Here is a 15,005-nt window from a genome sequence, read left to right as displayed (position 1 = left end):
GTGGGCCCCACGGGGAAATCACGTGGGCCCCACCCGGAAATCACGTGGGGCCCACCCGGAAATCACGTGGGCCCCACCCGGAAATCACGTGGGCCCCCAGGGGAAATCACGTGGGCCCCACCCGGAAATCACGTGGGCCCCACCCGGAAATCACGTGGGCCCCACCCGGAAATCACGTGGGCCCCACCCGGAAATCACGTGGGCCCCACCCGGAAATCACGTGGGCCCCACACGGAAATCACGTGGGCCCCACCCGGAAATCACGTGGGCCCCACCCGGAAATCACGTGGGCCCCACGGGGAAATCACGTGGGCCCCACCCGGAAATCACGTGGGCCCCACCCGGAAATCACGTGGGCCCCACCCGGAAATCACGTGGGCCCCATCCGGAAATCACGTGGGCCCCCAGGGGAAATCACGTGGGCCCCACCCGGAAATCACGTGGGCCCCACCCGGAAATCACGTGGGGCCCACCCGGAAATCACGTGGGCCCCACGGGGAAATCACGTGGGCCCCACCCGGAAATCACGTGGGCCCCACCCGGAAATCACTTGGGGCCCACCCGGAAATCACGTGGGGCCCACCCGGAAATCACGTGGGCCCCACGGGGAAATCACGTGGGCCCCACCCGGAAATCACGTGGGCCCCACCCGGAAATCACGTGGGCCCCACCCGGAAATCACGTGGGCCCCACCAGGAAATCACGTGGGCCCCACCCGGAAATCACGTGGGCCCCACCCGGAAATCACGTGGGCCCCACCCGGAAATCACGTGGGCCCCCAGGGGAAATCACGTGGGCCCCACCCGGAAATCACGTGGGCCCCACCCGGAAATCACGTGGGCCCCACCCGGAAATCACGTGGGCCCCACCCGGAAATCACGTGGGCCCCACCCGGAAATCAGGTGGGCCCCACCCGGAAATCACGTGGGCCCCACGGGGAAATCACGTGGGCCCCACCCGGAAATCACGTGGGCCCCACCCGGAAATCACGTGGGCCCCACCCGGAAATCACGTGGGGCCCACCCGGAAATCACGTGGGCCCCACCCGGAAATCACGTGGGCCCCACCCGGAAATGACGTGGTCCCCACCCGGAAATCACGTGGGCCCCACCCTGAAATCACGTGGGCCCCACGGGGAAATCACGTGGGCCCCCCCCGGAAATCACGTGGGCCCCACCCGGAAATCACGTGGGCCCCACCCGGAAATCACGTGGGCCCCACCCGGAAATCACGTGGGACCCACCCGGAAATCACGTGGGCCCCACCCGGAAATCACGTGGGCCCCACCCGGAAATCACGTGGGCCCCACCCGGAAATCACGTGGGCCCCACCCGGAAATCACGTGGGCCCCACGGGGAAATCACGCGGGCCCCACCCGGAAATCACGTGGGCCCCACCCGGAAATCACGTGGGCCCCACCCGGAAATCACGTGGGCCCCCAGGGGAAATCACGTGGGCCCCACCCGGAAATCACGTGGGCCCCACCCGGAAATCACGTGGGCCCCACCCGGAAATCACGTGGGCCCCACCCGGAAATCACGTGGGCCCCACCCGGAAATCACGTGGGCCCCACCCGGAAATCACGTGGGCCCCACCCGGAAATCACGTGTGCCCCACGGGGAAATCACGTGGGCCCCTCCCGGAAATCACGTGGGCCCCACCCGGAAATCACGTGGGCCCCACCCGGAAATCACGTGGGCCCCACCCGGAAATCACGTGGGCCCCACGGGGAAATCACGTGGGCCCCACCCGGAAATCACGTGGGCCCCACCCGGAAATCACGTGGGCCCCACCCGGAAATCACGTGGGCCCCACCCGGAAATCACGTGGGCCCCCAGGGGAAATCACGTGGGCCCCACCCGGAAATCACGTGGGCCCCACCCGGAAATCACGTGGGGCCCACCCGGAAATCACGTGGGCCCCACGGGGAAATCACGTGGGCCCCACCCGGAAATCACGTGGGCCCCACCCGGAAATCACTTGGGGCCCACCCGGAAATCACGTGGGGCCCACCCGGAAATCACGTGGGCCCCACGGGGAAATCACGTGGGCCCCACCCGGAAATCACGTGGGACCTACCCGGAAATCACGTGGACCCACCCGGAAATCACGTGGGCCCCACCAGGAAATCACGTGGGCCCCACCCGGAAATCACGTGGGCCCCAACCGGAAATCACGTGGGCCCCACCCGGAAATCACGTGGGCCCCCAGGGGAAATCACGTGGGCCCCACCCGGAAATCACGTGGGCCCCACCCGGATATCACGTGGGGCCCACCCGGAAATCACGTGGGCCCCACGGGGAAATCACGTGGGCCCCGCCCGGAAATCACGTGGGCCCCACCCGGAAATCACGTGGGCCCCACCCGGAAATCACGTGGGCCCCACGGGGAAATCACGTGGGCCCCACCCGGAAATCACGTGGGCCCCACCCGGAAATCACGTGGGCCCCACCCGGAAATCACGTGGGCCCCCAGGGGAAATCACGTGGGCCCCACCCGGAAATCACGTTTGCCCCACCCGGAAATCACGTGGGCCCCACCCGGAAATCACGTGGGCCCCACCCGGAAATCACGTGGGCCCCACCCGGAAATCACGTGGGCCCCACCCGGAAATCACGTGGGCCCCACCCGGAAATCACGTGGGCCCCACCCGGAAATCACGTGGGCCCCACCCGGAAATCACGTGGGCCCCACGGGGAAATCACGTACGCCCCCAGGGGAAATCACGTGGGCCCCCAGGGGAAATCACGTGGGCCCCACCCGGAAATCACGTGGGCCCCACCCGGAAATCACGTGGGCCCCACGGGGAAATCACATGGGCCCCACGGGGAAATCACGTGGGCCCCACGGGGAAATCACGTGGGCCCCCAGGGGAAATCACGTGGGCCCCACGGGGAAATCACGTGGGACCCACCCGGAAATCACGTGGGCCCCACCCGGAAATTACGTGGGCCCCACGGGGAAATCACGTGGGCCCCAAGGGGAAATCACGTGGGCCCCACGGGGAAATCTCGTGGGCCCCACCCGGAAATCACGTGGGCCCCACCCGGAAATCACGTGGGCCCCACCCGGAAATCTCGTGGGCCCCACCCGGAAATCACGTGGGCCCCACCCGGAAATCACGTGGGCCCCACCCGGAAATCTCGTGGGCCCCACCCGGAAATCACGTGGGCCCCACCCGGAAATCACGTGGGCCCCACCCGGAAATCACGTGGGCCCCACCCGGAAATCACGTGGGCCCCACCCGGAAATCACGTGGGCCCCACCCGGAAATCACGTGGGCCCCACCCGGAAATCTCGTGGGCCCCACCCGGAAATCACGTGGGCCCCACGGGGAAATCACGTGGGCCCCACCCGGAAATCACGTGGGGCCCACCCGGAAATCACGTGGGCCCCACCCGGAAATCACGTGGGCCCCACCCGGAAATCACGTGGGCCCCCAGGGGAAATCACGTGGGCCCCACCCGGAAATCACGTGGGCCCCACCCGGAAATCACGTGGGCCCCACCCGGAAATCACGTGGGCCCCACCCGGAAATCACGTGGGCCCCACCCGGAAATCACGTGGGCCCCACACGGAAATCACGTGGGCCCCACCCGGAAATCACGTGGGCCCCACCCGGAAATCACGTGGGCCCCACGGGGAAATCACGTGGGCCCCACCCGGAAATCACGTGGGCCCCACCCGGAAATCACGTGGGCCCCACCCGGAAATCACGTGGGCCCCATCCGGAAATCACGTGGGCCCCCAGGGGAAATCACGTGGGCCCCACCCGGAAATCACGTGGGCCCCACCCGGAAATCACGTGGGGCCCACCCGGAAATCACGTGGGCCCCACGGGGAAATCACGTGGGCCCCACCCGGAAATCACGTGGGCCCCACCCGGAAATCACTTGGGGCCCACCCGGAAATCACGTGGGGCCCACCCGGAAATCACGTGGGCCCCACGGGGAAATCACGTGGGCCCCACCCGGAAATCACGTGGGCCCCACCCGGAAATCACGTGGGCCCCACCCGGAAATCACGTGGGCCCCACCAGGAAATCACGTGGGCCCCACCCGGAAATCACGTGGGCCCCACCCGGAAATCACGTGGGCCCCACCCGGAAATCACGTGGGCCCCCAGGGGAAATCACGTGGGCCCCACCCGGAAATCACGTGGGCCCCACCCGGAAATCACGTGGGCCCCACCCGGAAATCACGTGGGCCCCACCCGGAAATCACGTGGGCCCCACCCGGAAATCAGGTGGGCCCCACCCGGAAATCACGTGGGCCCCACGGGGAAATCACGTGGGCCCCACCCGGAAATCACGTGGGCCCCACCCGGAAATCACGTGGGCCCCACCCGGAAATCACGTGGGGCCCACCCGGAAATCACGTGGGCCCCACCCGGAAATCACGTGGGCCCCACCCGGAAATGACGTGGTCCCCACCCGGAAATCACGTGGGCCCCACCCTGAAATCACGTGGGCTCCACGGGGAAATCACGTGGGCCCCCCCCGGAAATCACGTGGGCCCCACCCGGAAATCACGTGGGCCCCACCCGGAAATCACGTGGGACCCACCCGGAAATCACGTGGGCCCCACGGGGAAATCACGTGCGCCCCCAGGGGAAATCACGTGGGCCCCCAGGGGAAATCACGTGGGCCCCACCCGGAAATCACGTGGGCCACACCCGGAAATCACGTGGGCCCCACGGGGAAATCACATGGGCCCCACGGGGAAATCACGTGGGCCCCACGGGGAAATCACGTGGGCTCCCAGGGGAAATCACGTGGGCCCCACGGGGAAATCACGTGGGCCCCACGGGGAAATCACGTGGGACCCACCCGGAAATCACGTGGGCCCCACCCGGAAATTACGTGGGCCCCACGGTGAAATCACGTGGGCCCCAAGGGGAAATCACGTGGGCCCCACCAGAAAATCACGTGGGCCCCCAGGGGAAATCACGTGGGCCCCACGGGGAAATCACGTGGGCCCCACGGGGAAATCACGTGGGCCCCCAGTGGAAATCACGTGGGCCCCACCCGGAAATCACGTGGGCCCCACCCGGAAATCACGTGGGCCCCACGGGGAAATCACGTGGGCCCCCAGGGGAAATCACGTGGGCCCCCAGGGGAAATCACGTGGGCCCCACGGGGAAATCACGTGGGCCCCCAGGGGAAATCACGTGGGCCCCCAGGAGAAATCACGTGGGCCCCACGGGGAAATCACGTGGGCCCCCAGGGGAAATCACGTGGGCCCCACGGGGAAATCACGTGAGCCCCACGGGGAAATCACGTGGGCCCCCAGTGGAAATCACGTGGGCCCCACGGGGAAATCACGTGGGCCCCACCCGGAAATCACGTGGGCCCCACCCGGAATCACAAGGGCCCCACGGGGAAATCACGTGGGCCCCACTGGGAAATCACGTGGGCCCCCAGGGGAAATCACGTGGGCCCCCAGGTGAAATCACGTGGGCCCCACGGGGAAATCACGTGGGCCACCAGGGGAAATCACGTGGGCCCCCAGGGGAAATCACGTGGGCCCCACCCGGAAATCACGTGGGCCAAACCCGGAAATCACGTGGGCCCCACAGGGAAATCACGTGGGCCCCACGGGGAAATCACGTGGGCCCCACGGGGAAATCATGTGGGCCCCACCCGGAAATCACGTGGGCCCCACGGGGAAATCACGTGGGCCCCCAGGGGAAATCACGTGGACCCCAGGGGAAATCACGTGGGCCCCACGGGGAAATCACGGGGGCCCCACGGGGAAATCACGTGGGCCCCACCCGGAAATCACGTGGGCCCCACGGGGAAATCACGCGTGCCCCCAGCGGAAATCACGTGGGCCCCACGGGGAAATCACGTGGGCCCCATCCGGAAATCACGTGGGCCCCACGGGGAAATCACGTGGGCCCCCAGGGGAAATCACGTGGACCCCAGGGGAAATCACGTGGGCCCCCAGGGGAAATCACGTGGACCCCAGGGGAAATCACGTGGGCCCCACGGGGAAATCACGGGGGCCCCACGGGGAAATCACGTGGGCCCCACCCGGAAATCACGTGGGCCCCACGGGGAAATCACGCGTGCCCCCAGCGGAAATCACGTGGGCCCCACGGGGAAATCACGTGGGCCCCATCCGGAAATCACGTGGGCCCCCAGGGGAAATCACGTGGGCCCCCAGGGGAAATCACGTGGGCCCCACCCGGAAATCACGTGGGCCACACCCGGAAATCACCTGGGCCCCAAGGGGAAATCACATGGGCCCCACGGGGAAATCACGTGGGCCCCACGGGGAAATCACGTGGGCCCCCAGGGGAAATCACGTGGGCCCCACGGGGAAATCACGTGGGCCCCACGGGGAAATCACGTGGGACCCACCCGGAAATCACGTGGGCCCCACCCGGAAATTACGTGGGCCCCACGGGGAAATCACGTGGGCCCCAAGGGGAAATCACGTGGGCCCCACGGGGAAATCACGTGGGCCCCCAGGGGAAATCACGTGGGCCCCACGGGGAAATCACGTGGGCCCCACCCGGAAATCACGTGGGCCCCCAGTGGAAATCACGTGGGCCCCACCCGGAAATCACGTGGGCCCCACCCGGAAATCACGTGGGCCCCACGCGGAAATCACGTGGGCCCCCAGGGGAAATCACGTGGGCCCCACGGGGAAATCACGTGGGCCCCACGGGGAAATCACGTGGGCCCCCAGGGGAAATCACGTGGGCCCCCAGGAGAAATCACGTGGGCCCCACGGGGAAATCACGTGGGCCCCCAGGGGAAATCACGTGGGCCCCACGGGGAAATCACGTGAGCCCCACGGGGAAATCACGTGGGCCCCCAGTGGAAATCACGTGGGCCCCACGGGGAAATCACGTGGGCCCCACCCGGAAATCACGTGGGCCCCACCCGGAATCACGTGGGCCCCACGGGGAAATAACGTGGGCCCCACTGGGAAATCACGTGGGCCCCCAGGGGAAACCACGTGGGCCCCCAGGTGAAATCACGTGGGCCCCACGGGGAAATCACGTGGGCCCCCAGGGGAAATCACGTGGGCCCCACGGGGAAATCATGTGGGCCCCACCCGGAAATCACGTGGGCCCCACGGGGAAATCATGTGGGCCCCAGCCGGAAATCACGTGGGCCCCACCCGAATATCACGTGGGCCCCACCCGGAAATCACGTGGGCCCCACCCGGAAATCACGTGGGACCCACGGGGAAATCACGTCGGACCCACCCGGAAATCACGTGGGCCCCACCCGGAAATCACGTGGGCCCCACAGGGAAATCACGTGGGCCCCACGGGGAAATCACGTGGGCCCCACGGGGAAATCATGTGGGCCCCACCCGGAAATCACGTGGGCCCCACGGGGAAATCATGTGGGCCCCAGCCGGAAATCACGTGGGCCCCACCCGAATATCACGTGGGCCCCAGCCGGAAATCACGTGGGCCCCACCCGGAAATCACGTGTGCCCCACCCGGAAATCACGTGGGCCCCACCCGGAAATCACGTGGGCCCCACCCGGAAATCACGTGGGCCCCACCCGGAAATCACGTGGGCCCCCAGGGGAAATCACGTGGGCCCCACCCGGAAATCACGTGGGCCCCACCCGGAAATCACGTGGGCCCCACCCGGAAATCACGTGGGCCCCACCCGGAAATCACGTGGGCCCCACCCGGAAATCACGTGGGCCCCACCCGGAAATCACGTGGGCCCCACCCGGAAATCACGTGGGCCCCACCCGGAAATCACGTGTGCCCCACCCGGAAATCACGTGGGCCCCACCCGGAAATCACGTGGGCCCCACCCGGAAATCACGTGGGCCCCACCCGGAAATCACGTGTGCCTCACGGGGAAATCACGTGGGCCCCACCCGGAAATCACGTGGGCCCCACCCGGAAATCACGTGGGCCCCACCCGGAAATCACGTGGGCCCCACCCGGAAATCACGTGGGCCCCACGGGGAAATCACGTGGGACCCACGGGGAAATCACGTGGGCCCCACCCGGAAATCACGTGGGGCCCACCCGGAAATCACGTGGGCCCCACCCGGAAATCACGTGGGCCCCACCCGGAAATCATGTGGGCCCCACCCGGAAATCACGTGGGCCCCACCCGGAAATCACGTGGGCCCCCAGGGGAAATCACGTGGGCCCCACCCGGAAATCACGTGGGCCCCACCCGGAAATCACGTGGGCCCCACCCGGAAATCAGGTGGGCCCCACCCGGAAATCACGTGGGCCCCACCCGGAAATCACGTGGGCCCCACCCGGAAATCACGTGGGCCCCACCCGGAAATCACGTGGGCCCCACCGGAAATCACGTGGGCCCCACCCGGAAATCACGTGGGCCCCACCCGGAAATCACGTGGGCCCCACGGGGAAATCACGTGGGCCCCACCCGGAAATCAGGTGGGCCCCACCCGGAAATCACGTGGGCTCCACGGGGAAATCACGTGGGCCCCACCCGGAAATCACGTGGGCCCCACCCGGAAATCACGTGGGCCCCACCCGGAAATCACGTGGGCCCCACCCGGAAATCACGTGGGCCCCACGGGGAAATCACGTGGGCCCCACCCAGAAATCACGTGGGCCCCACCCGGAAATCACGTGGGCCCCACCCGGAAATCACGTGGGCCCCACCCGGAAATCACGTGGGCCCCACCCGGAAATCACGTGGGCCCCACCCGGAAATCACGTGGGACCCACCCGGAAATCACGTGGGCCCCACCAGGAAATCACGTGGGCCCCACCCGGAAATCACGTGGGCCCCACCCGGAAATCACGTGGGCCCCACCCGGAAATCACGTGGGACCCACCCGGAAATCACGTGGGCCCCACGGGGAAATCACGTGGGCCCCACCCGGAAATCAGGTGGGCCCCACCCGGAAATCACGTGGGCCCCACCCGGAAATCACGTGGGCCCCACCCGGAAATCACGTGGGCCCCACCCGGAAATCACGTGGGCCCCACCCGGAAATCACGTGGGCCCCACCCGGAAATCACGTGGGCCCCACCCGGAAATCACGTGGGCCCCACCCGGAAATCACGTGGGCCCCACCCGGAAATCACGTGGGCCCCACCCGGAAATCACGTGGGCCCCACCCGGAAATCACGTGGGCCCCACCCGGAAATCACGTGGGCCCCACCCGGAAATCACGTGGGCCCCACCCGAAAATCACGTGGGGCCCACCCGGAAATCACGTGGGCCCCACGGGGAAATCACGTGGGCCCCACCCGGAAATCACGTGGGCCCCACCCGGAAATCACGTGGGCCCCACCCGGAAATCACGTGGGCCCCACCCGGAAATCACGTGGGCCCCACCCGGAAATCACGTGGGCCCCACCCGGAAATCACGTGGGCCCCACCCGGAAATCACGTGGGCCCCACCCGGAAATCACGTGGGGCCCACCCGGAAATCACGTGGGCCCCACCCGGAAATCACGTGGGCCCCACGGGGAAATCACGTGCGCCCCCAGGGGAAATCACGTGGGCCCCCAGGGGAAATCACGTGGGCCCCACCCGGAAATCACGTGGGCCACACCCGGAAATCACGTGGGCCCCACGGGGAAATCACATGGGCCCCACGGGGAAATCACGTGGGCCCCACGGGGAAACCACGTGGGCCCCCAGGGGAAATCACGTGGGCCCCACGGGGAAATCACGTGGGCCCCACGGGGAAATCACTTGGGACCCACCCGGAAATCACGTGGGCCCCACCCGGAAATTACGTGGGCCCCACGGTGAAATCACGTGGGCCCCAAGGGGAAATCACGTGGGCCCCACCAGGAAATCACGTGGGCCCCCAGGGGAAATCACGTGGGCCCCACGGGGAAATCACGTGGGCCCCACGGGGAAATCACGTGGGCCCCCAGTGGAAATCACGTGGGCCCCACCCGGAAATCACGTGGGCCCCACCCGGAAATCACGTGGGCCCCACGGGGAAATCACGTGGGCCCCCAGGGGAAATCACGTGGGCCCCACGGGGAAATCACGTGGGCCCCACGGGGAAATCACGTGGGCCCCCAGGGGAAATCACGTGGGCCCCCAGGAGAAATCACGTGGGCCCCACGGGGAAATCACGTGGGCCCCCAGGGGAAATCACGTGGGCCCCACGGGGAAATCACGTGAGCCCCACGGGGAAATCACGTGGGCCCCCAGTGGAAATCACGTGGGCCCCACGGGGAAATCACGTGGGCCCCACCCGGAAATCACGTGGGCCCCACCCGGAATCACAAGGGCCCCACGGGGAAATCACGTGGGCCCCACTGGGAAATCACGTGGGCCCCCAGGGGAAATCACGTGGGCCCCACCCGGAAATCACGTGGGCCACCAGGGGAAATCACGTGGGCCCCCAGGGGAAATCACGTGGGCCCCACCCGGAAATCACGTGGGCCCCACCCGGAAATCACGTGGGCCCCACAGGGAAATCACGTGGGCCCCACGGGGAAATCATGTGGGCCCCACGGGGAAATCATGTGGGCCCCACACGGAAATCACGTGGGCCCCACGGGGAAATCACGTGGGCCCCCAAGGGAAATCACGTGGACCCCAGGGGAAATCACGTGGGCCCCACAGGGAAATCACGGGGGCCCCACGGGGAAATCACGTGGGCCCCACCCGGAAATCACGTGGGCCCCACGGGGAAATCACGCGTGCCCCCAGCGGAAATCACGTGGGCCCCACGGGGAAATCACGTGGGCCCCATCCGGAAATCACGTGGGCCCCACGGGGAAATCACGTGGGCCCCCAGGGGAAATCACGTGGGCCCCACCCGGAAATCACGTGGGCCACCAGGGGAAATCACGTGGGCCCCCAGGGGAAATCACGTGGGCCCCACCCGGAAATCACGTGGGCCCCACCCGGAAATCACGTGGGCCCCACAGGGAAATCACGTGGGCCCCACGGGGAAATCATGTGGGCCCCACGGGGAAATCATGTGGGCCCCACACGGAAATCACGTGGGCCCCACGGGGAAATCACGTGGGCCCCACCCGGAAATCACGTGGGCCCCACCCGGAAATCACGTGTGCCCCACCCGGAAATCACGTGGGCCCCACCCGGAAATCACGTGGGCCCCACCCGGAAATCACGTGGGCCCCACCCGGAAATCACGTGTGCCTCACGGGGAAATCACGTGGGCCCCACCCGGAAATCACGTGGGCCCCACCCGGAAATCACGTGGGCCCCACCCGGAAATCACGTGGGCCCCACCCGGAAATCACGTGGGCCCCACGGGGAAATCACGTGGGACCCACGGGGAAATCACGTGGGCCCCACCCGGAAATCACGTGGGGCCCACCCGGAAATCACGTGGGCCCCACCCGGAAATCACGTGGGCCCCACCCGGAAATCATGTGGGCCCCACCCGGAAATCACGTGGGCCCCACCCGGAAATCACGTGGGCCCCCAGGGGAAATCACGTGGGCCCCACCCGGAAATCACGTGGGCCCCACCCGGAAATCACGTGGGCCCCACCCGGAAATCAGGTGGGCCCCACCCGGAAATCACGTGGGCCCCACCCGGAAATCACGTGGGCCCCACCCGGAAATCACGTGGGCCCCACCCGGAAATCACGTGGGCCCCACCGGAAATCACGTGGGCCCCACCCGGAAATCACGTGGGCCCCACCCGGAAATCACGTGGGCCCCACGGGGAAATCACGTGGGCCCCACCCGGAAATCAGGTGGGCCCCACCCGGAAATCACGTGGGCTCCACGGGGAAATCACGTGGGCCCCACCCGGAAATCACGTGGGCCCCACCCGGAAATCACGTGGGCCCCACCCGGAAATCACGTGGGCCCCACCCGGAAATCACGTGGGCCCCACGGGGAAATCACGTGGGCCCCACCCAGAAATCACGTGGGCCCCACCCGGAAATCACGTGGGCCCCACCCGGAAATCACGTGGGCCCCACCCGGAAATCACGTGGGCCCCACCCGGAAATCACGTGGGCCCCACCCGGAAATCACGTGGGACCCACCCGGAAATCACGTGGGCCCCACCAGGAAATCACGTGGGCCCCACCCGGAAATCACGTGGGCCCCACCCGGAAATCACGTGGGCCCCACCCGGAAATCACGTGGGACCCACCCGGAAATCACGTGGGCCCCACGGGGAAATCACGTGGGCCCCACCCGGAAATCAGGTGGGCCCCACCCGGAAATCACGTGGGCCCCACCCGGAAATCACGTGGGCCCCACCCGGAAATCACGTGGGCCCCACCCGGAAATCACGTGGGCCCCACCCGGAAATCACGTGGGCCCCACCCGGAAATCACGTGGGCCCCACCCGGAAATCACGTGGGCCCCACCCGGAAATCACGTGGGCCCCACCCGGAAATCACGTGGGCCCCACCCGGAAATCACGTGGGCCCCACCCGGAAATCACGTGGGCCCCACCCGGAAATCACGTGGGCCCCACCCGGAAATCACGTGGGCCCCACCCGAAAATCACGTGGGGCCCACCCGGAAATCACGTGGGCCCCACGGGGAAATCACGTGGGCCCCACCCGGAAATCACGTGGGCCCCACCCGGAAATCACGTGGGCCCCACCCGGAAATCACGTGGGCCCCACCCGGAAATCACGTGGGCCCCACCCGGAAATCACGTGGGCCCCACCCGGAAATCACGTGGGCCCCACCCGGAAATCACGTGGGCCCCACCCGGAAATCACGTGGGGCCCACCCGGAAATCACGTGGGCCCCACCCGGAAATCACGTGGGCCCCACGGGGAAATCACGTGCGCCCCCAGGGGAAATCACGTGGGCCCCCAGGGGAAATCACGTGGGCCCCACCCGGAAATCACGTGGGCCACACCCGGAAATCACGTGGGCCCCACGGGGAAATCACATGGGCCCCACGGGGAAATCACGTGGGCCCCACGGGGAAATCACGTGGGCCCCCAGGGGAAATCACGTGGGCCCCACGGGGAAATCACGTGGGCCCCACGGGGAAATCACTTGGGACCCACCCGGAAATCACGTGGGCCCCACCCGGAAATTACGTGGGCCCCACGGTGAAATCACGTGGGCCCCAAGGGGAAATCACGTGGGCCCCACCAGGAAATCACGTGGGCCCCCAGGGGAAATCACGTGGGCCCCACGGGGAAATCACGTGGGCCCCACGGGGAAATCACGTGGGCCCCCAGTGGAAATCACGTGGGCCCCACCCGGAAATCACGTGGGCCCCACCCGGAAATCACGTGGGCCCCACGGGGAAATCACGTGGGCCCCCAGGGGAAATCACGTGGGCCCCACGGGGAAATCACGTGGGCCCCACGGGGAAATCACGTGGGCCCCCAGGGGAAATCACGTGGGCCCCCAGGAGAAATCACGTGGGCCCCACGGGGAAATCACGTGGGCCCCCAGGGGAAATCACGTGGGCCCCACGGGGAAATCACGTGAGCCCCACGGGGAAATCACGTGGGCCCCCAGTGGAAATCACGTGGGCCCCACGGGGAAATCACGTGGGCCCCACCCGGAAATCACGTGGGCCCCACCCGGAATCACAAGGGCCCCACGGGGAAATCACGTGGGCCCCACTGGGAAATCACGTGGGCCCCCAGGGGAAATCACGTGGGCCCCACCCGGAAATCACGTGGGCCACCAGGGGAACTCACGTGGGCCCCCAGGGGAAATCACGTGGGCCCCACCCGGAAATCACGTGGGCCCCACCCGGAAATCACGGGGGCCCCACAGGGAAATCACGTGGGCCCCACGGGGAAATCATGTGGGCCCCACGGGGAAATCATGTGGGCCCCACACGGAAATCACGTGGGCCCCACGGGGAAATCACGTGGGCCCCCAAGGGAAATCACGTGGACCCCAGGGGAAATCACGTGGGCCCCACAGGGAAATCACGGGGGCCCCACGGGGAAATCACGTGGGCCCCACCCGGAAATCACGTGGGCCCCACGGGGAAATCACGCGTGCCCCCAGCGGAAATCACGTGGGCCCCACGGGGAAATCACGTGGGCCCCATCCGGAAATCACGTGGGCCCCACGGGGAAATCACGTGCGCCCCCAGGGGAAATCACGTGGGCCCCCAGGGGAAATCACGTGGGCCCCACCCGGAAATCACGTGGGCCACACCCGGAAATCACCTGGGCCCCAAGGGGAAATCACGTGGGCCCCACGGGGAAATCACGGGGGCCCCCAGGGGAAATCACGTGGGCCCCACGGGGAACTCACGTGGGGCCCCCGGGGAAATCACGTGGGACCCACCCGGAAATCACGTGGGCCCCACCCGGAAATTACGTGGGCCCCACGGGGAAATCACGTGGGCCCCAAGGGGAAATCACGTGGGCCCCACGGGAAAATCACGTGGGCCCCCAGGGGAAATCACGTGGGCCCCACGGGGAAATCACGTGGGCCCCACGGGGAAATCACGTGGGCCCCCAGTGGAAATCACGTGGGCCCCACCCGGAAATCACGTGGGCCTCACCCGGAAATCACGTGGGCCCCACGCGGAAATCACGTGGGCCCCCAGGGGAAATCACGTGGGCCCCACCCGGAAATCACGTGGGCCCCACCCGGAAATCACGTGGGCCCCCAGGGGAAATCACGTGGGCCCCCAGGAGAAATCACGTGGGCCCCACGGGGAAATCACGTGGGCCCCCAGGGGAAATCACGTGGGCCCCACGGGGAAATCACGTGAGCCCCACGGGGAAATCACGTGGGCCCCCAGTGGAAATCACGTGGGCCCCACGGGGAAATCACGTGGGCCCCACCCGGAAATCACGTGGGCCCCACCCGGAATCACGTGGGCCCCACGGGGAAATCACGTGGGCCCCACTGGGAAATCACGTGGGCCCCCAGGGGAAACCACGTGGGCCCCCAGGTGAAATCACGTGGGCCCCACGGGGAAATCACGTGGGCCCCCAGGGGAAATCACGTGGGCCCCACGGGGAAATCATGTGGGCCCCACCCGGAAATCACGTGGGCCCCACGGGGAAATCATGTGGGCCCCAGCCGGAAATCACGTGGGCCCCACCCGAATATCACGTGGGCCCCACCCG

The sequence above is a fragment of the Ovis canadensis genome, chromosome 16, assembly GCF_042477335.2.
Source record: "Ovis canadensis isolate MfBH-ARS-UI-01 breed Bighorn chromosome 16, ARS-UI_OviCan_v2, whole genome shotgun sequence".
Classification (NCBI taxonomy): Eukaryota; Metazoa; Chordata; class Mammalia; order Artiodactyla; family Bovidae; genus Ovis; species Ovis canadensis.
Note: the sequence above shows the minus strand (reverse complement) of the source record.